Genomic DNA, 24,063 nt, shown 5'->3' with positions numbered 1-24,063 from the left:
ACGGGAACGGAGACGGGGAGGGGGAGGGGGAGAGAGAGACACACAGATGGACGAGAGACGAGACCCGAGAAGAAGGAGCTCCAGTCCACCTCGCTTGCTTGCTTGCTTGCTTGCTTGCTAGCTACGTCTGTCTTTTCACCGCTGAGAGAAGGTGGTGCACCGCTCCCGGAGGCGCTGCAATACCGGGCCGATGCGTGGAGAGGACGGAGCAAGCTCCTGATCCAGCTCCCTGTTCCAAAAATCCGTTTAATATGTGGTCCCCCGATGGGGGACGTATCAGATATTAAACTGATAAGAACAGATACTACACTTGATCTTAGCCAAAAGGCCGAGAAGCGATGCCCGACGCCGGCCTTGGGCGGGCGCGCGGGCGTCCGGCTGGCGCGCAGCGGCGCAGGCCGACGCCTCGGGAGCCCGGTCCGCACGCGGCTGCCGGCCGCCCGGACTCCGCTCTCCCCCTCTCTTGCCTGCCTGCTTGCTCGCCTGCCTGCCCGCCAGTCCCGGGCGGGGGCCCTGCTCTTGGATCTCCTGTCAACGGCCCGACAACGACCGCAGCCGCAGGGGGGCGCCAGCCGGCCGGCCTCCTTAGCTTAGGCCCCTCCCACCAGCAGCAGCTGTGCCGAGCGAGCTGCAAGCGAAAGCGGACCGTCGGCACCTGCGGGCAGAGGCAAGGGGCAGCGCTCTCTCGGGAGGGACGGGGACACACACACACACAGACGCGCGCGCCTGCCCGCCTGCCGGAAAAAAAGGAAGAAAAGGTGTATATACTAAGTTTTTTGGAGGGAAACCGCCCGGCTGTCGAAAGGGGCCCGCCTGCGAGGACGGGGACACACACACACACACATACACACACACACACACACACACCACAAAAGCCACGCCTGCCTCCCTGGGAAAAGGCTGAAAAAACTAAGTTTTTTGGAGGGAAAACGCACGGGAGCCGAAAAGGGGGCCGGCCTGCTTGCCCAGAGAGTCGAGACGCGGGAAAGTGCACAGAGGGAGCACGGGAACGGAGACGGGGAGGGGGAGGGGGAGAGAGAGACACACAGATGGACGAGAGACGAGACCCGAGAAGAAGGAGCTCCAGTCCACCTCGCTTGCTTGCTTGCTTGCTTGCTTGCTAGCTACGTCTGTCTTTTCACCGCTGAGAGAAGGTGGTGCACCGCTCCCGGAGGCGCTGCAATACCGGGCCGATGCGTGGAGAGGACGGAGCAAGCTCCTGATCCAGCTCCCTGTTCCAAAAATCCGTTTAATATGTGGTCCCCCGATGGGGGACGTATCAGATATTAAACTGATAAGAACAGATACTACACTTGATCTTAGCCAAAAGGCCGAGAAGCGATGCCCGACGCCGGCCTTGGGCGGGCGCGCGGGCGTCCGGCTGGCGCGCAGCGGCGCAGGCCGACGCCTCGGGAGCCCGGTCCGCACGCGGCTGCCGGCCGCCCGGACTCCGCTCTCCCCCTCTCTTGCCTGCCTGCTTGCTCGCCTGCCTGCCCGCCAGTCCCGGGCGGGGGCCCTGCTCTTGGATCTCCTGTCAACGGCCCGACAACGACCGCAGCCGCAGGGGGGCGCCAGCCGGCCGGCCTCCTTAGCTTAGGCCCCTCCCACCAGCAGCAGCTGTGCCGAGCGAGCTGCAAGCGAAAGCGGACCGTCGGCACCTGCGGGCAGAGGCAAGGGGCAGCGCTCTCTCGGGAGGGACGGGGACACACACACACACAGACGCGCGCGCCTGCCCGCCTGCCGGAAAAAAAGGAAGAAAAGGTGTATATACTAAGTTTTTTGGAGGGAAACCGCCCGGCTGTCGAAAGGGGCCCGCCTGCGAGGACGGGGACACACACACACACACACACACACACATACACACACACACACACACACAAAAGCCACGCCTGCCTCCCTGGGAAAAGGCTGAAAAAACTAAGTTTTTTGGAGGGAAAACGCACGGGAGCCGAAAAGGGGGCCGGCCTGCTTGCCCAGAGAGTCGAGACGCGGGAAAGTGCACAGAGGGAGCACGGGAACGGAGACGGGGAGGGGGAGGGGGAGAGAGAGACACACAGATGGACGAGAGACGAGACCCGAGAAGAAGGAGCTCCAGTCCACCTCGCTTGCTTGCTTGCTTGCTTGCTTGCTAGCTACGTCTGTCTTTTCACCGCTGAGAGAAGGTGGTGCACCGCTCCCGGAGGCGCTGCAATACCGGGCCGATGCGTGGAGAGGACGGAGCAAGCTCCTGATCCAGCTCCCTGTTCCAAAAATCCGTTTAATATGTGGTCCCCCGATGGGGGACGTATCAGATATTAAACTGATAAGAACAGATACTACACTTGATCTTAGCCAAAAGGCCGAGAAGCGATGCCCGACGCCGGCCTTGGGCGGGCGCGCGGGCGTCCGGCTGGCGCGCAGCGGCGCAGGCCGACGCCTCGGGAGCCCGGTCCGCACGCGGCTGCCGGCCGCCCGGACTCCGCTCTCCCCCTCTCTTGCCTGCCTGCTTGCTCGCCTGCCTGCCCGCCAGTCCCGGGCGGGGGCCCTGCTCTTGGATCTCCTGTCAACGGCCCGACAACGACCGCAGCCGCAGGGGGGCGCCAGCCGGCCGGCCTCCTTAGCTTAGGCCCCTCCCACCAGCAGCAGCTGTGCCGAGCGAGCTGCAAGCGAAAGCGGACCGTCGGCACCTGCGGGCAGAGGCAAGGGGCAGCGCTCTCTCGGGAGGGACGGGGACACACACACACACAGACGCGCGCGCCTGCCCGCCTGCCGGAAAAAAAGGAAGAAAAGGTGTATATACTAAGTTTTTTGGAGGGAAACCGCCCGGCTGTCGAAAGGGGCCCGCCTGCGAGGACGGGGACACACACACACACACACACACATACACACACACACACACACACACACAAAAGCCACGCCTGCCTCCCTGGGAAAAGGCTGAAAAAACTAAGTTTTTTGGAGGGAAAACGCACGGGAGCCGAAAAGGGGGCCGGCCTGCTTGCCCAGAGAGTCGAGACGCGGGAAAGTGCACAGAGGGAGCACGGGAACGGAGACGGGGAGGGGGAGGGGGAGAGAGAGACACACAGATGGACGAGAGACGAGACCCGAGAAGAAGGAGCTCCAGTCCACCTCGCTTGCTTGCTTGCTTGCTTGCTTGCTAGCTACGTCTGTCTTTTCACCGCTGAGAGAAGGTGGTGCACCGCTCCCGGAGGCGCTGCAATACCGGGCCGATGCGTGGAGAGGACGGAGCAAGCTCCTGATCCAGCTCCCTGTTCCAAAAATCCGTTTAATATGTGGTCCCCCGATGGGGGACGTATCAGATATTAAACTGATAAGAACAGATACTACACTTGATCTTAGCCAAAAGGCCGAGAAGCGATGCCCGACGCCGGCCTTGGGCGGGCGCGCGGGCGTCCGGCTGGCGCGCAGCGGCGCAGGCCGACGCCTCGGGAGCCCGGTCCGCACGCGGCTGCCGGCCGCCCGGACTCCGCTCTCCCCCTCTCTTGCCTGCCTGCTTGCTCGCCTGCCTGCCCGCCAGTCCCGGGCGGGGGCCCTGCTCTTGGATCTCCTGTCAACGGCCCGACAACGACCGCAGCCGCAGGGGGGCGCCAGCCGGCCGGCCTCCTTAGCTTAGGCCCCTCCCACCAGCAGCAGCTGTGCCGAGCGAGCTGCAAGCGAAAGCGGACCGTCGGCACCTGCGGGCAGAGGCAAGGGGCAGCGCTCTCTCGGGAGGGACGGGGACACACACACACACAGACGCGCGCGCCTGCCCGCCTGCCGGAAAAAAAGGAAGAAAAGGTGTATATACTAAGTTTTTTGGAGGGAAACCGCCCGGCTGTCGAAAGGGGCCCGCCTGCGAGGACGGGGACACACACACACACACACACACACATACACACACACACACACACACACAAAAGCCACGCCTGCCTCCCTGGGAAAAGGCTGAAAAAACTAAGTTTTTTGGAGGGAAAACGCACGGGAGCCGAAAAGGGGGCCGGCCTGCTTGCCCAGAGAGTCGAGACGCGGGAAAGTGCACAGAGGGAGCACGGGAACGGAGACGGGGAGGGGGAGGGGGAGAGAGAGACACACAGATGGACGAGAGACGAGACCCGAGAAGAAGGAGCTCCAGTCCACCTCGCTTGCTTGCTTGCTTGCTTGCTTGCTAGCTACGTCTGTCTTTTCACCGCTGAGAGAAGGTGGTGCACCGCTCCCGGAGGCGCTGCAATACCGGGCCGATGCGTGGAGAGGACGGAGCAAGCTCCTGATCCAGCTCCCTGTTCCAAAAATCCGTTTAATATGTGGTCCCCCGATGGGGGACGTATCAGATATTAAACTGATAAGAACAGATACTACACTTGATCTTAGCCAAAAGGCCGAGAAGCGATGCCCGACGCCGGCCTTGGGCGGGCGCGCGGGCGTCCGGCTGGCGCGCAGCGGCGCAGGCCGACGCCTCGGGAGCCCGGTCCGCACGCGGCTGCCGGCCGCCCGGACTCCGCTCTCCCCCTCTCTTGCCTGCCTGCTTGCTCGCCTGCCTGCCCGCCAGTCCCGGGCGGGGGCCCTGCTCTTGGATCTCCTGTCAACGGCCCGACAACGACCGCAGCCGCAGGGGGGCGCCAGCCGGCCGGCCTCCTTAGCTTAGGCCCCTCCCACCAGCAGCAGCTGTGCCGAGCGAGCTGCAAGCGAAAGCGGACCGTCGGCACCTGCGGGCAGAGGCAAGGGGCAGCGCTCTCTCGGGAGGGACGGGGACACACACACACACAGACGCGCGCGCCTGCCCGCCTGCCGGAAAAAAAGGAAGAAAAGGTGTATATACTAAGTTTTTTGGAGGGAAACCGCCCGGCTGTCGAAAGGGGCCCGCCTGCGAGGACGGGGACACACACACACACACACACACATACACACACACACACACACACACACACAAAAGCCACGCCTGCCTCCCTGGGAAAAGGCTGAAAAAACTAAGTTTTTTGGAGGGAAAACGCACGGGAGCCGAAAAGGGGGCCGGCCTGCTTGCCCAGAGAGTCGAGACGCGGGAAAGTGCACAGAGGGAGCACGGGAACGGAGACGGGGAGGGGGAGGGGGAGAGAGAGACACACAGATGGACGAGAGACGAGACCCGAGAAGAAGGAGCTCCAGTCCACCTCGCTTGCTTGCTTGCTTGCTTGCTTGCTAGCTACGTCTGTCTTTTCACCGCTGAGAGAAGGTGGTGCACCGCTCCCGGAGGCGCTGCAATACCGGGCCGATGCGTGGAGAGGACGGAGCAAGCTCCTGATCCAGCTCCCTGTTCCAAAAATCCGTTTAATATGTGGTCCCCCGATGGGGGACGTATCAGATATTAAACTGATAAGAACAGATACTACACTTGATCTTAGCCAAAAGGCCGAGAAGCGATGCCCGACGCCGGCCTTGGGCGGGCGCGCGGGCGTCCGGCTGGCGCGCAGCGGCGCAGGCCGACGCCTCGGGAGCCCGGTCCGCACGCGGCTGCCGGCCGCCCGGACTCCGCTCTCCCCCTCTCTTGCCTGCCTGCTTGCTCGCCTGCCTGCCCGCCAGTCCCGGGCGGGGGCCCTGCTCTTGGATCTCCTGTCAACGGCCCGACAACGACCGCAGCCGCAGGGGGGCGCCAGCCGGCCGGCCTCCTTAGCTTAGGCCCCTCCCACCAGCAGCAGCTGTGCCGAGCGAGCTGCAAGCGAAAGCGGACCGTCGGCACCTGCGGGCAGAGGCAAGGGGCAGCGCTCTCTCGGGAGGGACGGGGACACACACACACACAGACGCGCGCGCCTGCCCGCCTGCCGGAAAAAAAGGAAGAAAAGGTGTATATACTAAGTTTTTTGGAGGGAAACCGCCCGGCTGTCGAAAGGGGCCCGCCTGCGAGGACGGGGACACACACACACACACACACATACACACACACACACACACACACACACAAAAGCCACGCCTGCCTCCCTGGGAAAAGGCTGAAAAAACTAAGTTTTTTGGAGGGAAAACGCACGGGAGCCGAAAAGGGGGCCGGCCTGCTTGCCCAGAGAGTCGAGACGCGGGAAAGTGCACAGAGGGAGCACGGGAACGGAGACGGGGAGGGGGAGGGGGAGAGAGAGACACACAGATGGACGAGAGACGAGACCCGAGAAGAAGGAGCTCCAGTCCACCTCGCTTGCTTGCTTGCTTGCTTGCTTGCTAGCTACGTCTGTCTTTTCACCGCTGAGAGAAGGTGGTGCACCGCTCCCGGAGGCGCTGCAATACCGGGCCGATGCGTGGAGAGGACGGAGCAAGCTCCTGATCCAGCTCCCTGTTCCAAAAATCCGTTTAATATGTGGTCCCCCGATGGGGGACGTATCAGATATTAAACTGATAAGAACAGATACTACACTTGATCTTAGCCAAAAGGCCGAGAAGCGATGCCCGACGCCGGCCTTGGGCGGGCGCGCGGGCGTCCGGCTGGCGCGCAGCGGCGCAGGCCGACGCCTCGGGAGCCCGGTCCGCACGCGGCTGCCGGCCGCCCGGACTCCGCTCTCCCCCTCTCTTGCCTGCCTGCTTGCTCGCCTGCCTGCCCGCCAGTCCCGGGCGGGGGCCCTGCTCTTGGATCTCCTGTCAACGGCCCGACAACGACCGCAGCCGCAGGGGGGCGCCAGCCGGCCGGCCTCCTTAGCTTAGGCCCCTCCCACCAGCAGCAGCTGTGCCGAGCGAGCTGCAAGCGAAAGCGGACCGTCGGCACCTGCGGGCAGAGGCAAGGGGCAGCGCTCTCTCGGGAGGGACGGGGACACACACACACACAGACGCGCGCGCCTGCCCGCCTGCCGGAAAAAAAGGAAGAAAAGGTGTATATACTAAGTTTTTTGGAGGGAAACCGCCCGGCTGTCGAAAGGGGCCCGCCTGCGAGGACGGGGACACACACACACACACACACACACATACACACACACACACACACACACACAAAAGCCACGCCTGCCTCCCTGGGAAAAGGCTGAAAAAACTAAGTTTTTTGGAGGGAAAACGCACGGGAGCCGAAAAGGGGGCCGGCCTGCTTGCCCAGAGAGTCGAGACGCGGGAAAGTGCACAGAGGGAGCACGGGAACGGAGACGGGGAGGGGGAGGGGGAGAGAGAGACACACAGATGGACGAGAGACGAGACCCGAGAAGAAGGAGCTCCAGTCCACCTCGCTTGCTTGCTTGCTTGCTTGCTTGCTAGCTACGTCTGTCTTTTCACCGCTGAGAGAAGGTGGTGCACCGCTCCCGGAGGCGCTGCAATACCGGGCCGATGCGTGGAGAGGACGGAGCAAGCTCCTGATCCAGCTCCCTGTTCCAAAAATCCGTTTAATATGTGGTCCCCCGATGGGGGACGTATCAGATATTAAACTGATAAGAACAGATACTACACTTGATCTTAGCCAAAAGGCCGAGAAGCGATGCCCGACGCCGGCCTTGGGCGGGCGCGCGGGCGTCCGGCTGGCGCGCAGCGGCGCAGGCCGACGCCTCGGGAGCCCGGTCCGCACGCGGCTGCCGGCCGCCCGGACTCCGCTCTCCCCCTCTCTTGCCTGCCTGCTTGCTCGCCTGCCTGCCCGCCAGTCCCGGGCGGGGGCCCTGCTCTTGGATCTCCTGTCAACGGCCCGACAACGACCGCAGCCGCAGGGGGGCGCCAGCCGGCCGGCCTCCTTAGCTTAGGCCCCTCCCACCAGCAGCAGCTGTGCCGAGCGAGCTGCAAGCGAAAGCGGACCGTCGGCACCTGCGGGCAGAGGCAAGGGGCAGCGCTCTCTCGGGAGGGACGGGGACACACACACACACAGACGCGCGCGCCTGCCCGCCTGCCGGAAAAAAAGGAAGAAAAGGTGTATATACTAAGTTTTTTGGAGGGAAACCGCCCGGCTGTCGAAAGGGGCCCGCCTGCGAGGACGGGGACACACACACACACACACACACATACACACACACACACACACACACACAAAAGCCACGCCTGCCTCCCTGGGAAAAGGCTGAAAAAACTAAGTTTTTTGGAGGGAAAACGCACGGGAGCCGAAAAGGGGGCCGGCCTGCTTGCCCAGAGAGTCGAGACGCGGGAAAGTGCACAGAGGGAGCACGGGAACGGAGACGGGGAGGGGGAGGGGGAGAGAGAGACACACAGATGGACGAGAGACGAGACCCGAGAAGAAGGAGCTCCAGTCCACCTCGCTTGCTTGCTTGCTTGCTTGCTTGCTAGCTACGTCTGTCTTTTCACCGCTGAGAGAAGGTGGTGCACCGCTCCCGGAGGCGCTGCAATACCGGGCCGATGCGTGGAGAGGACGGAGCAAGCTCCTGATCCAGCTCCCTGTTCCAAAAATCCGTTTAATATGTGGTCCCCCGATGGGGGACGTATCAGATATTAAACTGATAAGAACAGATACTACACTTGATCTTAGCCAAAAGGCCGAGAAGCGATGCCCGACGCCGGCCTTGGGCGGGCGCGCGGGCGTCCGGCTGGCGCGCAGCGGCGCAGGCCGACGCCTCGGGAGCCCGGTCCGCACGCGGCTGCCGGCCGCCCGGACTCCGCTCTCCCCCTCTCTTGCCTGCCTGCTTGCTCGCCTGCCTGCCCGCCAGTCCCGGGCGGGGGCCCTGCTCTTGGATCTCCTGTCAACGGCCCGACAACGACCGCAGCCGCAGGGGGGCGCCAGCCGGCCGGCCTCCTTAGCTTAGGCCCCTCCCACCAGCAGCAGCTGTGCCGAGCGAGCTGCAAGCGAAAGCGGACCGTCGGCACCTGCGGGCAGAGGCAAGGGGCAGCGCTCTCTCGGGAGGGACGGGGACACACACACACACAGACGCGCGCGCCTGCCCGCCTGCCGGAAAAAAAGGAAGAAAAGGTGTATATACTAAGTTTTTTGGAGGGAAACCGCCCGGCTGTCGAAAGGGGCCCGCCTGCGAGGACGGGGACACACACACACACACACACACATACACACACACACACACACACACACAAAAGCCACGCCTGCCTCCCTGGGAAAAGGCTGAAAAAACTAAGTTTTTTGGAGGGAAAACGCACGGGAGCCGAAAAGGGGGCCGGCCTGCTTGCCCAGAGAGTCGAGACGCGGGAAAGTGCACAGAGGGAGCACGGGAACGGAGACGGGGAGGGGGAGGGGGAGAGAGAGACACACAGATGGACGAGAGACGAGACCCGAGAAGAAGGAGCTCCAGTCCACCTCGCTTGCTTGCTTGCTTGCTTGCTTGCTAGCTACGTCTGTCTTTTCACCGCTGAGAGAAGGTGGTGCACCGCTCCCGGAGGCGCTGCAATACCGGGCCGATGCGTGGAGAGGACGGAGCAAGCTCCTGATCCAGCTCCCTGTTCCAAAAATCCGTTTAATATGTGGTCCCCCGATGGGGGACGTATCAGATATTAAACTGATAAGAACAGATACTACACTTGATCTTAGCCAAAAGGCCGAGAAGCGATGCCCGACGCCGGCCTTGGGCGGGCGCGCGGGCGTCCGGCTGGCGCGCAGCGGCGCAGGCCGACGCCTCGGGAGCCCGGTCCGCACGCGGCTGCCGGCCGCCCGGACTCCGCTCTCCCCCTCTCTTGCCTGCCTGCTTGCTCGCCTGCCTGCCCGCCAGTCCCGGGCGGGGGCCCTGCTCTTGGATCTCCTGTCAACGGCCCGACAACGACCGCAGCCGCAGGGGGGCGCCAGCCGGCCGGCCTCCTTAGCTTAGGCCCCTCCCACCAGCAGCAGCTGTGCCGAGCGAGCTGCAAGCGAAAGCGGACCGTCGGCACCTGCGGGCAGAGGCAAGGGGCAGCGCTCTCTCGGGAGGGACGGGGACACACACACACACAGACGCGCGCGCCTGCCCGCCTGCCGGAAAAAAAGGAAGAAAAGGTGTATATACTAAGTTTTTTGGAGGGAAACCGCCCGGCTGTCGAAAGGGGCCCGCCTGCGAGGACGGGGACACACACACACACCACATACACACACACACACACACACACACACAAAAGCCACGCCTGCCTCCCTGGGAAAAGGCTGAAAAAACTAAGTTTTTTGGAGGGAAAACGCACGGGAGCCGAAAAGGGGGCCGGCCTGCTTGCCCAGAGAGTCGAGACGCGGGAAAGTGCACAGAGGGAGCACGGGAACGGAGACGGGGAGGGGGAGGGGGAGAGAGAGACACACAGATGGACGAGAGACGAGACCCGAGAAGAAGGAGCTCCAGTCCACCTCGCTTGCTTGCTTGCTTGCTTGCTTGCTAGCTACGTCTGTCTTTTCACCGCTGAGAGAAGGTGGTGCACCGCTCCCGGAGGCGCTGCAATACCGGGCCGATGCGTGGAGAGGACGGAGCAAGCTCCTGATCCAGCTCCCTGTTCCAAAAATCCGTTTAATATGTGGTCCCCCGATGGGGGACGTATCAGATATTAAACTGATAAGAACAGATACTACACTTGATCTTAGCCAAAAGGCCGAGAAGCGATGCCCGACGCCGGCCTTGGGCGGGCGCGCGGGCGTCCGGCTGGCGCGCAGCGGCGCAGGCCGACGCCTCGGGAGCCCGGTCCGCACGCGGCTGCCGGCCGCCCGGACTCCGCTCTCCCCCTCTCTTGCCTGCCTGCTTGCTCGCCTGCCTGCCCGCCAGTCCCGGGCGGGGGCCCTGCTCTTGGATCTCCTGTCAACGGCCCGACAACGACCGCAGCCGCAGGGGGGCGCCAGCCGGCCGGCCTCCTTAGCTTAGGCCCCTCCCACCAGCAGCAGCTGTGCCGAGCGAGCTGCAAGCGAAAGCGGACCGTCGGCACCTGCGGGCAGAGGCAAGGGGCAGCGCTCTCTCGGGAGGGACGGGGACACACACACACACAGACGCGCGCGCCTGCCCGCCTGCCGGAAAAAAAGGAAGAAAAGGTGTATATACTAAGTTTTTTGGAGGGAAACCGCCCGGCTGTCGAAAGGGGCCCGCCTGCGAGGACGGGGACACACACACACACACACACACATACACACACACACACACACACACACAAAAGCCACGCCTGCCTCCCTGGGAAAAGGCTGAAAAAACTAAGTTTTTTGGAGGGAAAACGCACGGGAGCCGAAAAGGGGGCCGGCCTGCTTGCCCAGAGAGTCGAGACGCGGGAAAGTGCACAGAGGGAGCACGGGAACGGAGACGGGGAGGGGGAGGGGGAGAGAGAGACACACAGATGGACGAGAGACGAGACCCGAGAAGAAGGAGCTCCAGTCCACCTCGCTTGCTTGCTTGCTTGCTTGCTTGCTAGCTACGTCTGTCTTTTCACCGCTGAGAGAAGGTGGTGCACCGCTCCCGGAGGCGCTGCAATACCGGGCCGATGCGTGGAGAGGACGGAGCAAGCTCCTGATCCAGCTCCCTGTTCCAAAAATCCGTTTAATATGTGGTCCCCCGATGGGGGACGTATCAGATATTAAACTGATAAGAACAGATACTACACTTGATCTTAGCCAAAAGGCCGAGAAGCGATGCCCGACGCCGGCCTTGGGCGGGCGCGCGGGCGTCCGGCTGGCGCGCAGCGGCGCAGGCCGACGCCTCGGGAGCCCGGTCCGCACGCGGCTGCCGGCCGCCCGGACTCCGCTCTCCCCCTCTCTTGCCTGCCTGCTTGCTCGCCTGCCTGCCCGCCAGTCCCGGGCGGGGGCCCTGCTCTTGGATCTCCTGTCAACGGCCCGACAACGACCGCAGCCGCAGGGGGGCGCCAGCCGGCCGGCCTCCTTAGCTTAGGCCCCTCCCACCAGCAGCAGCTGTGCCGAGCGAGCTGCAAGCGAAAGCGGACCGTCGGCACCTGCGGGCAGAGGCAAGGGGCAGCGCTCTCTCGGGAGGGACGGGGACACACACACACACAGACGCGCGCGCCTGCCCGCCTGCCGGAAAAAAAGGAAGAAAAGGTGTATATACTAAGTTTTTTGGAGGGAAACCGCCCGGCTGTCGAAAGGGGCCCGCCTGCGAGGACGGGGACACACACACACACACACACACATACACACACACACACACACACACACAAAGCCACGCCTGCCTCCCTGGGAAAAGGCTGAAAAAACTAAGTTTTTTGGAGGGAAAACGCACGGGAGCCGAAAAGGGGGCCGGCCTGCTTGCCCAGAGAGTCGAGACGCGGGAAAGTGCACAGAGGGAGCACGGGAACGGAGACGGGGAGGGGGAGGGGGAGAGAGAGACACACAGATGGACGAGAGACGAGACCCGAGAAGAAGGAGCTCCAGTCCACCTCGCTTGCTTGCTTGCTTGCTTGCTTGCTAGCTACGTCTGTCTTTTCACCGCTGAGAGAAGGTGGTGCACCGCTCCCGGAGGCGCTGCAATACCGGGCCGATGCGTGGAGAGGACGGAGCAAGCTCCTGATCCAGCTCCCTGTTCCAAAAATCCGTTTAATATGTGGTCCCCCGATGGGGGACGTATCAGATATTAAACTGATAAGAACAGATACTACACTTGATCTTAGCCAAAAGGCCGAGAAGCGATGCCCGACGCCGGCCTTGGGCGGGCGCGCGGGCGTCCGGCTGGCGCGCAGCGGCGCAGGCCGACGCCTCGGGAGCCCGGTCCGCACGCGGCTGCCGGCCGCCCGGACTCCGCTCTCCCCCTCTCTTGCCTGCCTGCTTGCTCGCCTGCCTGCCCGCCAGTCCCGGGCGGGGGCCCTGCTCTTGGATCTCCTGTCAACGGCCCGACAACGACCGCAGCCGCAGGGGGGCGCCAGCCGGCCGGCCTCCTTAGCTTAGGCCCCTCCCACCAGCAGCAGCTGTGCCGAGCGAGCTGCAAGCGAAAGCGGACCGTCGGCACCTGCGGGCAGAGGCAAGGGGCAGCGCTCTCTCGGGAGGGACGGGGACACACACACACACAGACGCGCGCGCCTGCCCGCCTGCCGGAAAAAAAGGAAGAAAAGGTGTATATACTAAGTTTTTTGGAGGGAAACCGCCCGGCTGTCGAAAGGGGCCCGCCTGCGAGGACGGGGACACACACACACACACACACACATACACACACACACACACACACACACACAAAGCCACGCCTGCCTCCCTGGGAAAAGGCTGAAAAAACTAAGTTTTTTGGAGGGAAAACGCACGGGAGCCGAAAAGGGGGCCGGCCTGCTTGCCCAGAGAGTCGAGACGCGGGAAAGTGCACAGAGGGAGCACGGGAACGGAGACGGGGAGGGGGAGGGGGAGAGAGAGACACACAGATGGACGAGAGACGAGACCCGAGAAGAAGGAGCTCCAGTCCACCTCGCTTGCTTGCTTGCTTGCTTGCTTGCTAGCTACGTCTGTCTTTTCACCGCTGAGAGAAGGTGGTGCACCGCTCCCGGAGGCGCTGCAATACCGGGCCGATGCGTGGAGAGGACGGAGCAAGCTCCTGATCCAGCTCCCTGTTCCAAAAATCCGTTTAATATGTGGTCCCCCGATGGGGGACGTATCAGATATTAAACTGATAAGAACAGATACTACACTTGATCTTAGCCAAAAGGCCGAGAAGCGATGCCCGACGCCGGCCTTGGGCGGGCGCGCGGGCGTCCGGCTGGCGCGCAGCGGCGCAGGCCGACGCCTCGGGAGCCCGGTCCGCACGCGGCTGCCGGCCGCCCGGACTCCGCTCTCCCCCTCTCTTGCCTGCCTGCTTGCTCGCCTGCCTGCCCGCCAGTCCCGGGCGGGGGCCCTGCTCTTGGATCTCCTGTCAACGGCCCGACAACGACCGCAGCCGCAGGGGGGCGCCAGCCGGCCGGCCTCCTTAGCTTAGGCCCCTCCCACCAGCAGCAGCTGTGCCGAGCGAGCTGCAAGCGAAAGCGGACCGTCGGCACCTGCGGGCAGAGGCAAGGGGCAGCGCTCTCTCGGGAGGGACGGGGACACACACACACACAGACGCGCGCGCCTGCCCGCCTGCCGGAAAAAAAGGAAGAAAAGGTGTATATACTAAGTTTTTTGGAGGGAAACCGCCCGGCTGTCGAAAGGGGCCCGCCTGCGAGGACGGGGACACACACACACACACACACACATACACACACACACACACACACACACAAAAGCCACGCCTGCCTCCCTGGGAAAAGGCTGAAAAAACTAAGTTTTTTGGAGGGAAAACGCACGGGAGCCGAAAAGGGGGCCGGCCTGCTTGCCCAGAGAGTCGAGACGCGGGAAAGTGCACAGAGGGAGCACGGGAACGGAGACGGGGAGGGGGAGGGGGAGAGAGAGACACACAGATGGACGAGAGACGAGACCCGAGAAGAAGGAGCTCCAGTCCACCTCGCTTGCTTGCTTGCTTGCTTGCTTGCTAGCTACGTCTGTCTTTTCACCGCTGAGAGAAGGTGGTGCACCGCTCCCGGAGGCGCTGCAATACCGGGCCGATGCGTGGAGAGGACGGAGCAAGCTCCTGATCCAGCTCCCTGTTCCAAAAATCCGTTTAATATGTGGTCCCCCGATGGGGGACGTATCAGATATTAAACTGATAAGAACAGATACTACACTTGATCTTAGCCAAAAGGCCGAGAAGCGATGCCCGACGCCGGCCTTGGGCGGGCGCGCGGGCGTCCGGCTGGCGCGCAGCGGCGCAGGCCGACGCCTCGGGAGCCCGGTCCGCACGCGGCTGCCGGCCGCCCGGACTCCGCTCTCCCCCTCTCTTGCCTGCCTGCTTGCTCGCCTGCCTGCCCGCCAGTCCCGGGCGGGGGCCCTGCTCTTGGATCTCCTGTCAACGGCCCGACAACGACCGCAGCCGCAGGGGGGCGCCAGCCGGCCGGCCTCCTTAGCTTAGGCCCCTCCCACCAGCAGCAGCTGTGCCGAGCGAGCTGCAAGCGAAAGCGGACCGTCGGCACCTGCGGGCAGAGGCAAGGGGCAGCGCTCTCTCGGGAGGGACGGGGACACACACACACACAGACGCGCGCGCCTGCCCGCCTGCCGGAAAAAAAGGAAGAAAAGGTGTATATACTAAGTTTTTTGGAGGGAAACCGCCCGGCTGTCGAAAGGGGCCCGCCTGCGAGGACGGGGACACACACACACACACACATACACACACACACACACACACACAAAAGCCACGCCTGCCTCCCTGGGAAAAGGCTGAAAAAACTAAGTTTTTTGGAGGGAAAACGCACGGGAGCCGAAAAGGGGGCCGGCCTGCTTGCCCAGAGAGTCGAGACGCGGGAAAGTGCACAGAGGGAGCACGGGAACGGAGACGGGGAGGGGGAGGGGGAGAGAGAGACACACAGATGGACGAGAGACGAGACCCGAGAAGAAGGAGCTCCAGTCCACCTCGCTTGCTTGCTTGCTTGCTTGCTTGCTAGCTACGTCTGTCTTTTCACCGCTGAGAGAAGGTGGTGCACCGCTCCCGGAGGCGCTGCAATACCGGGCCGATGCGTGGAGAGGACGGAGCAAGCTCCTGATCCAGCTCCCTGTTCCAAAAATCCGTTTAATATGTGGTCCCCCGATGGGGGACGTATCAGATATTAAACTGATAAGAACAGATACTACACTTGATCTTAGCCAAAAGGCCGAGAAGCGATGCCCGACGCCGGCCTTGGGCGGGCGCGCGGGCGTCCGGCTGGCGCGCAGCGGCGCAGGCCGACGCCTCGGGAGCCCGGTCCGCACGCGGCTGCCGGCCGCCCGGACTCCGCTCTCCCCCTCTCTTGCCTGCCTGCTTGCTCGCCTGCCTGCCCGCCAGTCCCGGGCGGGGGCCCTGCTCTTGGATCTCCTGTCAACGGCCCGACAACGACCGCAGCCGCAGGGGGGCGCCAGCCGGCCGGCCTCCTTAGCTTAGGCCCCTCCCACCAGCAGCAGCTGTGCCGAGCGAGCTGCAAGCGAAAGCGGACCGTCGGCACCTGCGGGCAGAGGCAAGGGGCAGCGCTCTCTCGGGAGGGACGGGGACACACACACACACAGACGCGCGCGCCTGCCCGCCTGCCGGAAAAAAAGGAAGAAAAGGTGTATATACTAAGTTTTTTGGAGGGAAACCGCCCGGCTGTCGAAAGGGGCCCGCCTGCGAGGACGGGGACACACACACACACACACACACATACACACACACACACACACACACACAAAAGCCACGCCTGCCTCCCTGGGAAAAGGCTGAAAAAACTAAGTTTTTTGGAGGGAAAACGCACGGGAGCCGAAAAGGGGGCCGGCCTGCTTGCCCAGAGAGTCGAGACGCGGGAAAGTGCACAGAGGGAGCACGGGAACGGAGACGGGGAGGGGGAGGGGGAGAGAGAGACACACAGATGGACGAGAGACGAGACCCGAGAAGAAGGAGCTCCAGTCCACCTCGCTTGCTTGCTTGCTTGCTTGCTTGCTAGCTACGTCTGTCTTTTCACCGCTGAGAGAAGGTGGTGCACCGCTCCCGGAGGCGCTGCAATACCGGGCCGATGCGTGGAGAGGACGGAGCAAGCTCCTGATCCAGCTCCCTGTTCCAAAAATCCGTTTAATATGTGGTCCCCCGATGGGGGACGTATCAGATATTAAACTGATAAGAACAGATACTACACTTGATCTTAGCCAAAAGGCCGAGAAGCGATGCCCGACGCCGGCCTTGGGCGGGCGCGCGGGCGTCCGGCTGGCGCGCAGCGGCGCAGGCCGACGCCTCGGGAGCCCGGTCCGCACGCGGCTGCCGGCCGCCCGGACTCCGCTCTCCCCCTCTCTTGCCTGCCTGCTTGCTCGCCTGCCTGCCCGCCAGTCCCGGGCGGGGGCCCTGCTCTTGGATCTCCTGTCAACGGCCCGACAACGACCGCAGCCGCAGGGGGGCGCCAGCCGGCCGGCCTCCTTAGCTTAGGCCCCTCCCACCAGCAGCAGCTGTGCCGAGCGAGCTGCAAGCGAAAGCGGACCGTCGGCACCTGCGGGCAGAGGCAAGGGGCAGCGCTCTCTCGGGAGGGACGGGGACACACACACACACAGACGCGCGCGCCTGCCCGCCTGCCGGAAAAAAAGGAAGAAAAGGTGTATATACTAAGTTTTTTGGAGGGAAACCGCCCGGCTGTCGAAAGGGGCCCGCCTGCGAGGACGGGGACACACACACACACACACACACATACACACACACACACACACACACACAAAAGCCACGCCTGCCTCCCTGGGAAAAGGCTGAAAAAACTAAGTTTTTTGGAGGGAAAACGCACGGGAGCCGAAAAGGGGGCCGGCCTGCTTGCCCAGAGAGTCGAGACGCGGGAAAGTGCACAGAGGGAGCACGGGAACGGAGACGGGGAGGGGGAGGGGGAGAGAGAGACACACAGATGGACGAGAGACGAGACCCGAGAAGAAGGAGCTCCAGTCCACCTCGCTTGCTTGCTTGCTTGCTTGCTTGCTAGCTACGTCTGTCTTTTCACCGCTGAGAGAAGGTGGTGCACCGCTCCCGGAGGCGCTGCAATACCGGGCCGATGCGTGGAGAGGACGGAGCAAGCTCCTGATCCAGCTCCCTGTTCCAAAAATCCGTTTAATATGTGGTCCCCCGATGGGGGACGTATCAGATATTAAACTGATAAGAACAGATACACAGATACTACACTTGATCTTAGCCAAAAGGCCGAGAAGCGATGCCCGACGCCGGCCTTGGGCGGGCGCGCGGGCGTCCGGCTGGCGCGCAGCGGCGCAGGCCGACGCCTCGGGAGCCCGGTCCGCACGCGGCTGCCGGCCGCCCGGACTCCGCTCTCCCCCTCTCTTGCCTGCCTGCTTGCTCGCCTGCCTGCCCGCCAGTCCCGGGCGGGGGCCCTGCTCTTGGATCTCCTGTCAACGGCCCGACAACGACCGCAGCCGCAGGGGGGCGCCAGCCGGCCGGCCTCCTTAGCTTAGGCCCCTCCCACCAGCAGCAGCTGTGCCGAGCGAGCTGCAAGCGAAAGCGGACCGTCGGCACCTGCGGGCAGAGGCAAGGGGCAGCGCTCTCTCGGGAGGGACGGGGACACACACACACACAGACGCGCGCGCCTGCCCGCCTGCCGGAAAAAAAGGAAGAAAAGGTGTATATACTAAGTTTTTTGGAGGGAAACCGCCCGGCTGTCGAAAGGGGCCCGCCTGCGAGGACGGGGACACACACACACACACACACACACATACACACACACACACACACACACACACAAAGCCACGCCTGCCTCCCTGGGAAAAGGCTGAAAAAACTAAGTTTTTTGGAGGGAAAACGCACGGGAGCCGAAAAGGGGGCCGGCCTGCTTGCCCAGAGAGTCGAGACGCGGGAAAGTGCACAGAGGGAGCACGGGAACGGAGACGGGGAGGGGGAGGGGGAGAGAGAGACACACAGATGGACGAGAGACGAGACCCGAGAAGAAGGAGCTCCAGTCCACCTCGCTTGCTTGCTTGCTTGCTTGCTTGCTAGCTACGTCTGTCTTTTCACCGCTGAGAGAAGGTGGTGCACCGCTCCCGGAGGCGCTGCAATACCGGGCCGATGCGTGGAGAGGACGGAGCAAGCTCCTGATCCAGCTCCCTGTTCCAAAAATCCGTTTAATATGTGGTCCCCCGATGGGGGACGTATCAGATATTAAACTGATAAGAACAGATACTACACTTGATCTTAGCCAAAAGGCCGAGAAGCGATGCCCGACGCCGGCCTTGGGCGGGCGCGCGGGCGTCCGGCTGGCGCGCAGCGGCGCAGGCCGACGCCTCGGGAGCCCGGTCCGCACGCGGCTGCCGGCCGCCCGGACTCCGCTCTCCCCCTCTCTTGCCTGCCTGCTTGCTCGCCTGCCTGCCCGCCAGTCCCGGGCGGGGGCCCTGCTCTTGGATCTCCTGTCAACGGCCCGACAACGACCGCAGCCGCAGGGGGGCGCCAGCCGGCCGGCCTCCTTAGCTTAGGCCCCTCCCACCAGCAGCAGCTGTGCCGAGCGAGCTGCAAGCGAAAGCGGACCGTCGGCACCTGCGGGCAGAGGCAAGGGGCAGCGCTCTCTCGGGAGGGACGGGGACACACACACACACAGACGCGCGCGCCTGCCCGCCTGCCGGAAAAAAAGGAAGAAAAGGTGTATATACTAAGTTTTTTGGAGGGAAACCGCCCGGCTGTCGAAAGGGGCCCGCCTGCGAGGACGGGGACACACACACACACACACACACACACACACATACACACACACACACACACACACAAAAGCCACGCCTGCCTCCCTGGGAAAAGGCTGAAAAAACTAAGTTTTTTGGAGGGAAAACGCACGGGAGCCGAAAAGGGGGCCGGCCTGCTTGCCCAGAGAGTCGAGACGCGGGAAAGTGCACAGAGGGAGCACGGGAACGGAGACGGGGAGGGGGAGGGGGAGAGAGAGACACACAGATGGACGAGAGACGAGACCCGAGAAGAAGGAGCTCCAGTCCACCTCGCTTGCTTGCTTGCTTGCTTGCTTGCTAGCTACGTCTGTCTTTTCACCGCTGAGAGAAGGTGGTGCACCGCTCCCGGAGGCGCTGCAATACCGGGCCGATGCGTGGAGAGGACGGAGCAAGCTCCTGATCCAGCTCCCTGTTCCAAAAATCCGTTTAATATGTGGTCCCCCGATGGGGGACGTATCAGATATTAAACTGATAAGAACAGATACTACACTTGATCTTAGCCAAAAGGCCGAGAAGCGATGCCCGACGCCGGCCTTGGGCGGGCGCGCGGGCGTCCGGCTGGCGCGCAGCGGCGCAGGCCGACGCCTCGGGAGCCCGGTCCGCACGCGGCTGCCGGCCGCCCGGACTCCGCTCTCCCCCTCTCTTGCCTGCCTGCTTGCTCGCCTGCCTGCCCGCCAGTCCCGGGCGGGGGCCCTGCTCTTGGATCTCCTGTCAACGGCCCGACAACGACCGCAGCCGCAGGGGGGCGCCAGCCGGCCGGCCTCCTTAGCTTAGGCCCCTCCCACCAGCAGCAGCTGTGCCGAGCGAGCTGCAAGCGAAAGCGGACCGTCGGCACCTGCGGGCAGAGGCAAGGGGCAGCGCTCTCTCGGGAGGGACGGGGACACACACACACACAGACGCGCGCGCCTGCCCGCCTGCCGGAAAAAAAGGAAGAAAAGGTGTATATACTAAGTTTTTTGGAGGGAAACCGCCCGGCTGTCGAAAGGGGCCCGCCTGCGAGGACGGGGACACACACACACACACACACACATACACACACACACACACACACACACACAAAAGCCACGCCTGCCTCCCTGGGAAAAGGCTGAAAAAACTAAGTTTTTTGGAGGGAAAACGCACGGGAGCCGAAAAGGGGGCCGGCCTGCTTGCCCAGAGAGTCGAGACGCGGGAAAGTGCACAGAGGGAGCACGGGAACGGAGACGGGGAGGGGGAGGGGGAGAGAGAGACACACAGATGGACGAGAGACGAGACCCGAGAAGAAGGAGCTCCAGTCCACCTCGCTTGCTTGCTTGCTTGCTTGCTTGCTAGCTACGTCTGTCTTTTCACCGCTGAGAGAAGGTGGTGCACCGCTCCCGGAGGCGCTGCAATACCGGGCCGATGCGTGGAGAGGACGGAGCAAGCTCCTGATCCAGCTCCCTGTTCCAAAAATCCGTTTAATATGTGGTCCCCCGATGGGGGACGTATCATATTAAACTGATAAGAACAGATACTACACTTGATCTTAGCCAAAAGGCCGAGAAGCGATGCCCGACGCCGGCCTTGGGCGGGCGCGCGGGCGTCCGGCTGGCGCGCAGCGGCGCAGGCCGACGCCTCGGGAGCCCGGTCCGCACGCGGCTGCCGGCCGCCCGGACTCCGCTCTCCCCCTCTCTTGCCTGCCTGCTTGCTCGCCTGCCTGCCCGCCAGTCCCGGGCGGGGGCCCTGCTCTTGGATCTCCTGTCAACGGCCCGACAACGACCGCAGCCGCAGGGGGGCGCCAGCCGGCCGGCCTCCTTAGCTTAGGCCCCTCCCACCAGCAGCAGCTGTGCCGAGCGAGCTGCAAGCGAAAGCGGACCGTCGGCACCTGCGGGCAGAGGCAAGGGGCAGCGCTCTCTCGGGAGGGACGGGGACACACACACACACAGACGCGCGCGCCTGCCCGCCTGCCGGAAAAAAAGGAAGAAAAGGTGTATATACTAAGTTTTTTGGAGGGAAACCGCCCGGCTGTCGAAAGGGGCCCGCCTGCGAGGACGGGGACACACACACACACACACACACACACATACACACACACACACACACACAAAAGCCACGCCTGCCTCCCTGGGAAAAGGCTGAAAAAACTAAGTTTTTTGGAGGGAAAACGCACGGGAGCCGAAAAGGGGGCCGGCCTGCTTGCCCAGAGAGTCGAGACGCGGGAAAGTGCACAGAGGGAGCACGGGAACGGAGACGGGGAGGGGGAGGGGGAGAGAGAGACACACAGATGGACGAGAGACGAGACCCGAGAAGAAGGAGCTCCAGTCCACCTCGCTTGCTTGCTTGCTTGCTTGCTTGCTAGCTACGTCTGTCTTTTCACCGCTGAGAGAAGGTGGTGCACCGCTCCCGGAGGCGCTGCAATACCGGGCCGATGCGTGGAGAGGACGGAGCAAGCTCCTGATCCAGCTCCCTGTTCCAAAAATCCGTTTAATATGTGGTCCCCCGATGGGGGACGTATCAGATATTAAACTGATAAGAACAGATACTACACTTGATCTTAGCCAAAAGGCCGAGAAGCGATGCCCGACGCCGGCCTTGGGCGGGCGCGCGGGCGTCCGGCTGGCGCGCAGCGGCGCAGGCCGACGCCTCGGGAGCCCGGTCCGCACGCGGCTGCCGGCCGCCCGGACTCCGCTCTCCCCCTCTCTTGCCTGCCTGCTTGCTCGCCTGCCTGCCCGCCAGTCCCGGGCGGGGGCCCTGCTCTTGGATCTCCTGTCAACGGCCCGACAACGACCGCAGCCGCAGGGGGGCGCCAGCCGGCCGGCCTCCTTAGCTTAGGCCCCTCCCACCAGCAGCAGCTGTGCCGAGCGAGCTGCAAGCGAAAGCGGACCGTCGGCACCTGCGGGCAGAGGCAAGGGGCAGCGCTCTCTCGGGAGGGACGGGGACACACACACACACAGACGCGCGCGCCTGCCCGCCTGCCGGAAAAAAAGGAAGAAAAGGTGTATATACTAAGTTTTTTGGAGGGAAACCGCCCGGCTGTCGAAAGGGGCCCGCCTGCGAGGACGGGGACACACACACACACACACACACATACACACACACACACACACACACACACAAAGCCACGCCTGCCTCCCTGGGAAAAGGCTGAAAAAACTAAGTTTTTTGGAGGGAAAACGCACGGGAGCCGAAAAGGGGGCCGGCCTGCTTGCCCAGAGAGTCGAGACGCGGGAAAGTGCACAGAGGGAGCACGGGAACGGAGACGGGGAGGGGGAGGGGGAGAGAGAGACACACAGATGGACGAGAGACGAGACCCGAGAAGAAGGAGCTCCAGTCCACCTCGCTTGCTTGCTTGCTTGCTTGCTTGCTAGCTACGTCTGTCTTTTCACCGCTGAGAGAAGGTGGTGCACCGCTCCCGGAGGCGCTGCAATACCGGGCCGATGCGTGGAGAGGACGGAGCAAGCTCCTGATCCAGCTCCCTGTTCCAAAAATCCGTTTAATATGTGGTCCCCCGATGGGGGACGTATCAGATATTAAACTGATAAGAACAGATACTACACTTGATCTTAGCCAAAAGGCCGAGAAGCGATGCCCGACGCCGGCCTTGGGCGGGCGCGCGGGCGTCCGGCTGGCGCGCAGCGGCGCAGGCCGACGCCTCGGGAGCCCGGTCCGCACGCGGCTGCCGGCCGCCCGGACTCCGCTCTCCCCCTCTCTTGCCTGCCTGCTTGCTCGCCTGCCTGCCCGCCAGTCCCGGGCGGGGGCCCTGCTCTTGGATCTCCTGTCAACGGCCCGACAACGACCGCAGCCGCAGGGGGGCGCCAGCCGGCCGGCCTCCTTAGCTTAGGCCCCTCCCACCAGCAGCAGCTGTGCCGAGCGAGCTGCAAGCGAAAGCGGACCGTCGGCACCTGCGGGCAGAGGCAAGGGGCAGCGCTCTCTCGGGAGGGACGGGGACACACACACACACAGACGCGCGCGCCTGCCCGCCTGCCGGAAAAAAAGGAAGAAAAGGTGTATATACTAAGTTTTTTGGAGGGAAACCGCCCGGCTGTCGAAAGGGGCCCGCCTGCGAGGACGGGGACACACACACACACACACACACATACACACACACACACACACACACACACAAGCCACGCCTGCCTCCCTGGGAAAAGGCTGAAAAAACTAAGTTTTTTGGAGGGAAAACGCACGGGAGCCGAAAAGGGGGCCGGCCTGCTTGCCCAGAGAGTCGAGACGCGGGAAAGTGCACAGAGGGAGCACGGGAACGGAGACGGGGAGGGGGAGGGGGAGAGAGAGACACACAGATGGACGAGAGACGAGACCCGAGAAGAAGGAGCTCCAGTCCACCTCGCTTGCTTGCTTGCTTGCTTGCTTGCTAGCTACGTCTGTCTTTTCACCGCTGAGAGAAGGTGGTGCACCGCTCCCGGAGGCGCTGCAATACCGGGCCGATGCGTGGAGAGGACGGAGCAAGCTCCTGATCCAGCTCCCTGTTCCAAAAATCCGTTTAATATGTGGTCCCCCGATGGGGGACGTATCAGATATTAAACTGATAAGAACAGATACTACACTTGATCTTAGCCAAAAGGCCGAGAAGCGATGCCCGACGCCGGCCTTGGGCGGGCGCGCGGGCGTCCGGCTGGCGCGCAGCGGCGCAGGCCGACGCCTCGGGAGCCCGGTCCGCACGCGGCTGCCGGCCGCCCGGACTCCGCTCTCCCCCTCTCTTGCCTGCCTGCTTGCTCGCCTGCCTGCCCGCCAGTCCCGGGCGGGGGCCCTGCTCTTGGATCTCCTGTCAACGGCCCGACAACGACCGCAGCCGCAGGGGGGCGCCAGCCGGCCGGCCTCCTTAGCTTAGGCCCCTCCCACCAGCAGCAGCTGTGCCGAGCGAGCTGCAAGCGAAAGCGGACCGTCGGCACCTGCGGGCAGAGGCAAGGGGCAGCGCTCTCTCGGGAGGGACGGGGACACACACACACACAGACGCGCGCGCCTGCCCGCCTGCCGGAAAAAAAGGAAGAAAAGGTGTATATACTAAGTTTTTTGGAGGGAAACCGCCCGGCTGTCGAAAGGGGCCCGCCTGCGAGGACGGGGACACACACACACACACACACACATACACACACACACACACACAC

General features: G+C 63.4%; 24 non-coding genes across 24 annotated transcripts; all 24 read right to left on the bottom strand.

The window, feature by feature from the left end:
• Nucleotides 1-149: 149 nt before the first annotated feature.
• Nucleotides 150-340, bottom strand: LOC138227605 (U2 spliceosomal RNA). The gene has a single exon (XR_011185062.1). It is a non-coding gene; the product is annotated as a U2 spliceosomal RNA (small nuclear RNA).
• An 812-nt stretch (nt 341-1,152) lies between these two features.
• Nucleotides 1,153-1,343, bottom strand: LOC138227604 (U2 spliceosomal RNA). The gene has a single exon (XR_011185061.1). It is a non-coding gene; the product is annotated as a U2 spliceosomal RNA (small nuclear RNA).
• Nucleotides 1,344-2,160: 817 nt separating this feature from the next.
• Nucleotides 2,161-2,351, bottom strand: LOC138227603 (U2 spliceosomal RNA). The gene has a single exon (XR_011185060.1). It is a non-coding gene; the product is annotated as a U2 spliceosomal RNA (small nuclear RNA).
• Nucleotides 2,352-3,168: 817 nt separating this feature from the next.
• On the bottom strand, nt 3,169-3,359 carry LOC138227602 (U2 spliceosomal RNA). The gene has a single exon (XR_011185059.1). It is a non-coding gene; the product is annotated as a U2 spliceosomal RNA (small nuclear RNA).
• An 817-nt stretch (nt 3,360-4,176) lies between these two features.
• LOC138227601 (U2 spliceosomal RNA) lies at nt 4,177-4,367 on the bottom strand. The gene has a single exon (XR_011185058.1). It is a non-coding gene; the product is annotated as a U2 spliceosomal RNA (small nuclear RNA).
• Nucleotides 4,368-5,186: 819 nt separating this feature from the next.
• On the bottom strand, nt 5,187-5,377 carry LOC138227600 (U2 spliceosomal RNA). The gene has a single exon (XR_011185057.1). It is a non-coding gene; the product is annotated as a U2 spliceosomal RNA (small nuclear RNA).
• An 817-nt stretch (nt 5,378-6,194) lies between these two features.
• LOC138227599 (U2 spliceosomal RNA) lies at nt 6,195-6,385 on the bottom strand. Its single transcript, XR_011185056.1, has one exon. It is a non-coding gene; the product is annotated as a U2 spliceosomal RNA (small nuclear RNA).
• An 819-nt stretch (nt 6,386-7,204) lies between these two features.
• Nucleotides 7,205-7,395, bottom strand: LOC138227598 (U2 spliceosomal RNA). Its single transcript, XR_011185055.1, has one exon. It is a non-coding gene; the product is annotated as a U2 spliceosomal RNA (small nuclear RNA).
• An 817-nt stretch (nt 7,396-8,212) lies between these two features.
• On the bottom strand, nt 8,213-8,403 carry LOC138227597 (U2 spliceosomal RNA). The gene has a single exon (XR_011185054.1). It is a non-coding gene; the product is annotated as a U2 spliceosomal RNA (small nuclear RNA).
• Nucleotides 8,404-9,220: 817 nt separating this feature from the next.
• LOC138227595 (U2 spliceosomal RNA) lies at nt 9,221-9,411 on the bottom strand. The gene has a single exon (XR_011185052.1). It is a non-coding gene; the product is annotated as a U2 spliceosomal RNA (small nuclear RNA).
• An 814-nt stretch (nt 9,412-10,225) lies between these two features.
• On the bottom strand, nt 10,226-10,416 carry LOC138227594 (U2 spliceosomal RNA). The gene has a single exon (XR_011185051.1). It is a non-coding gene; the product is annotated as a U2 spliceosomal RNA (small nuclear RNA).
• An 817-nt stretch (nt 10,417-11,233) lies between these two features.
• Nucleotides 11,234-11,424, bottom strand: LOC138227593 (U2 spliceosomal RNA). The gene has a single exon (XR_011185050.1). It is a non-coding gene; the product is annotated as a U2 spliceosomal RNA (small nuclear RNA).
• Nucleotides 11,425-12,240: 816 nt separating this feature from the next.
• On the bottom strand, nt 12,241-12,431 carry LOC138227592 (U2 spliceosomal RNA). Its single transcript, XR_011185049.1, has one exon. It is a non-coding gene; the product is annotated as a U2 spliceosomal RNA (small nuclear RNA).
• Nucleotides 12,432-13,249: 818 nt separating this feature from the next.
• LOC138227591 (U2 spliceosomal RNA) lies at nt 13,250-13,440 on the bottom strand. The gene has a single exon (XR_011185048.1). It is a non-coding gene; the product is annotated as a U2 spliceosomal RNA (small nuclear RNA).
• An 817-nt stretch (nt 13,441-14,257) lies between these two features.
• LOC138227590 (U2 spliceosomal RNA) lies at nt 14,258-14,448 on the bottom strand. The gene has a single exon (XR_011185047.1). It is a non-coding gene; the product is annotated as a U2 spliceosomal RNA (small nuclear RNA).
• An 811-nt stretch (nt 14,449-15,259) lies between these two features.
• Nucleotides 15,260-15,450, bottom strand: LOC138227589 (U2 spliceosomal RNA). Its single transcript, XR_011185046.1, has one exon. It is a non-coding gene; the product is annotated as a U2 spliceosomal RNA (small nuclear RNA).
• An 817-nt stretch (nt 15,451-16,267) lies between these two features.
• On the bottom strand, nt 16,268-16,458 carry LOC138227588 (U2 spliceosomal RNA). Its single transcript, XR_011185045.1, has one exon. It is a non-coding gene; the product is annotated as a U2 spliceosomal RNA (small nuclear RNA).
• An 817-nt stretch (nt 16,459-17,275) lies between these two features.
• On the bottom strand, nt 17,276-17,474 carry LOC138227577 (U2 spliceosomal RNA). The gene has a single exon (XR_011185034.1). It is a non-coding gene; the product is annotated as a U2 spliceosomal RNA (small nuclear RNA).
• An 820-nt stretch (nt 17,475-18,294) lies between these two features.
• On the bottom strand, nt 18,295-18,485 carry LOC138227587 (U2 spliceosomal RNA). The gene has a single exon (XR_011185044.1). It is a non-coding gene; the product is annotated as a U2 spliceosomal RNA (small nuclear RNA).
• Nucleotides 18,486-19,308: 823 nt separating this feature from the next.
• On the bottom strand, nt 19,309-19,499 carry LOC138227586 (U2 spliceosomal RNA). The gene has a single exon (XR_011185043.1). It is a non-coding gene; the product is annotated as a U2 spliceosomal RNA (small nuclear RNA).
• An 819-nt stretch (nt 19,500-20,318) lies between these two features.
• On the bottom strand, nt 20,319-20,507 carry LOC138227576 (U2 spliceosomal RNA). The gene has a single exon (XR_011185033.1). It is a non-coding gene; the product is annotated as a U2 spliceosomal RNA (small nuclear RNA).
• Nucleotides 20,508-21,324: 817 nt separating this feature from the next.
• LOC138227584 (U2 spliceosomal RNA) lies at nt 21,325-21,515 on the bottom strand. Its single transcript, XR_011185041.1, has one exon. It is a non-coding gene; the product is annotated as a U2 spliceosomal RNA (small nuclear RNA).
• Nucleotides 21,516-22,333: 818 nt separating this feature from the next.
• On the bottom strand, nt 22,334-22,524 carry LOC138227583 (U2 spliceosomal RNA). Its single transcript, XR_011185040.1, has one exon. It is a non-coding gene; the product is annotated as a U2 spliceosomal RNA (small nuclear RNA).
• An 817-nt stretch (nt 22,525-23,341) lies between these two features.
• On the bottom strand, nt 23,342-23,532 carry LOC138227582 (U2 spliceosomal RNA). The gene has a single exon (XR_011185039.1). It is a non-coding gene; the product is annotated as a U2 spliceosomal RNA (small nuclear RNA).
• Nucleotides 23,533-24,063: the final 531 nt, after the last annotated feature.

The sequence above is a fragment of the Lepisosteus oculatus genome, unplaced genomic scaffold (assembly GCF_040954835.1).
Source record: "Lepisosteus oculatus isolate fLepOcu1 unplaced genomic scaffold, fLepOcu1.hap2 HAP2_SCAFFOLD_382, whole genome shotgun sequence".
NCBI classification, from domain to species: domain Eukaryota; kingdom Metazoa; phylum Chordata; class Actinopteri; order Semionotiformes; family Lepisosteidae; genus Lepisosteus; species Lepisosteus oculatus.
This window is presented reverse-complemented; position numbering and strand designations above follow the sequence as displayed.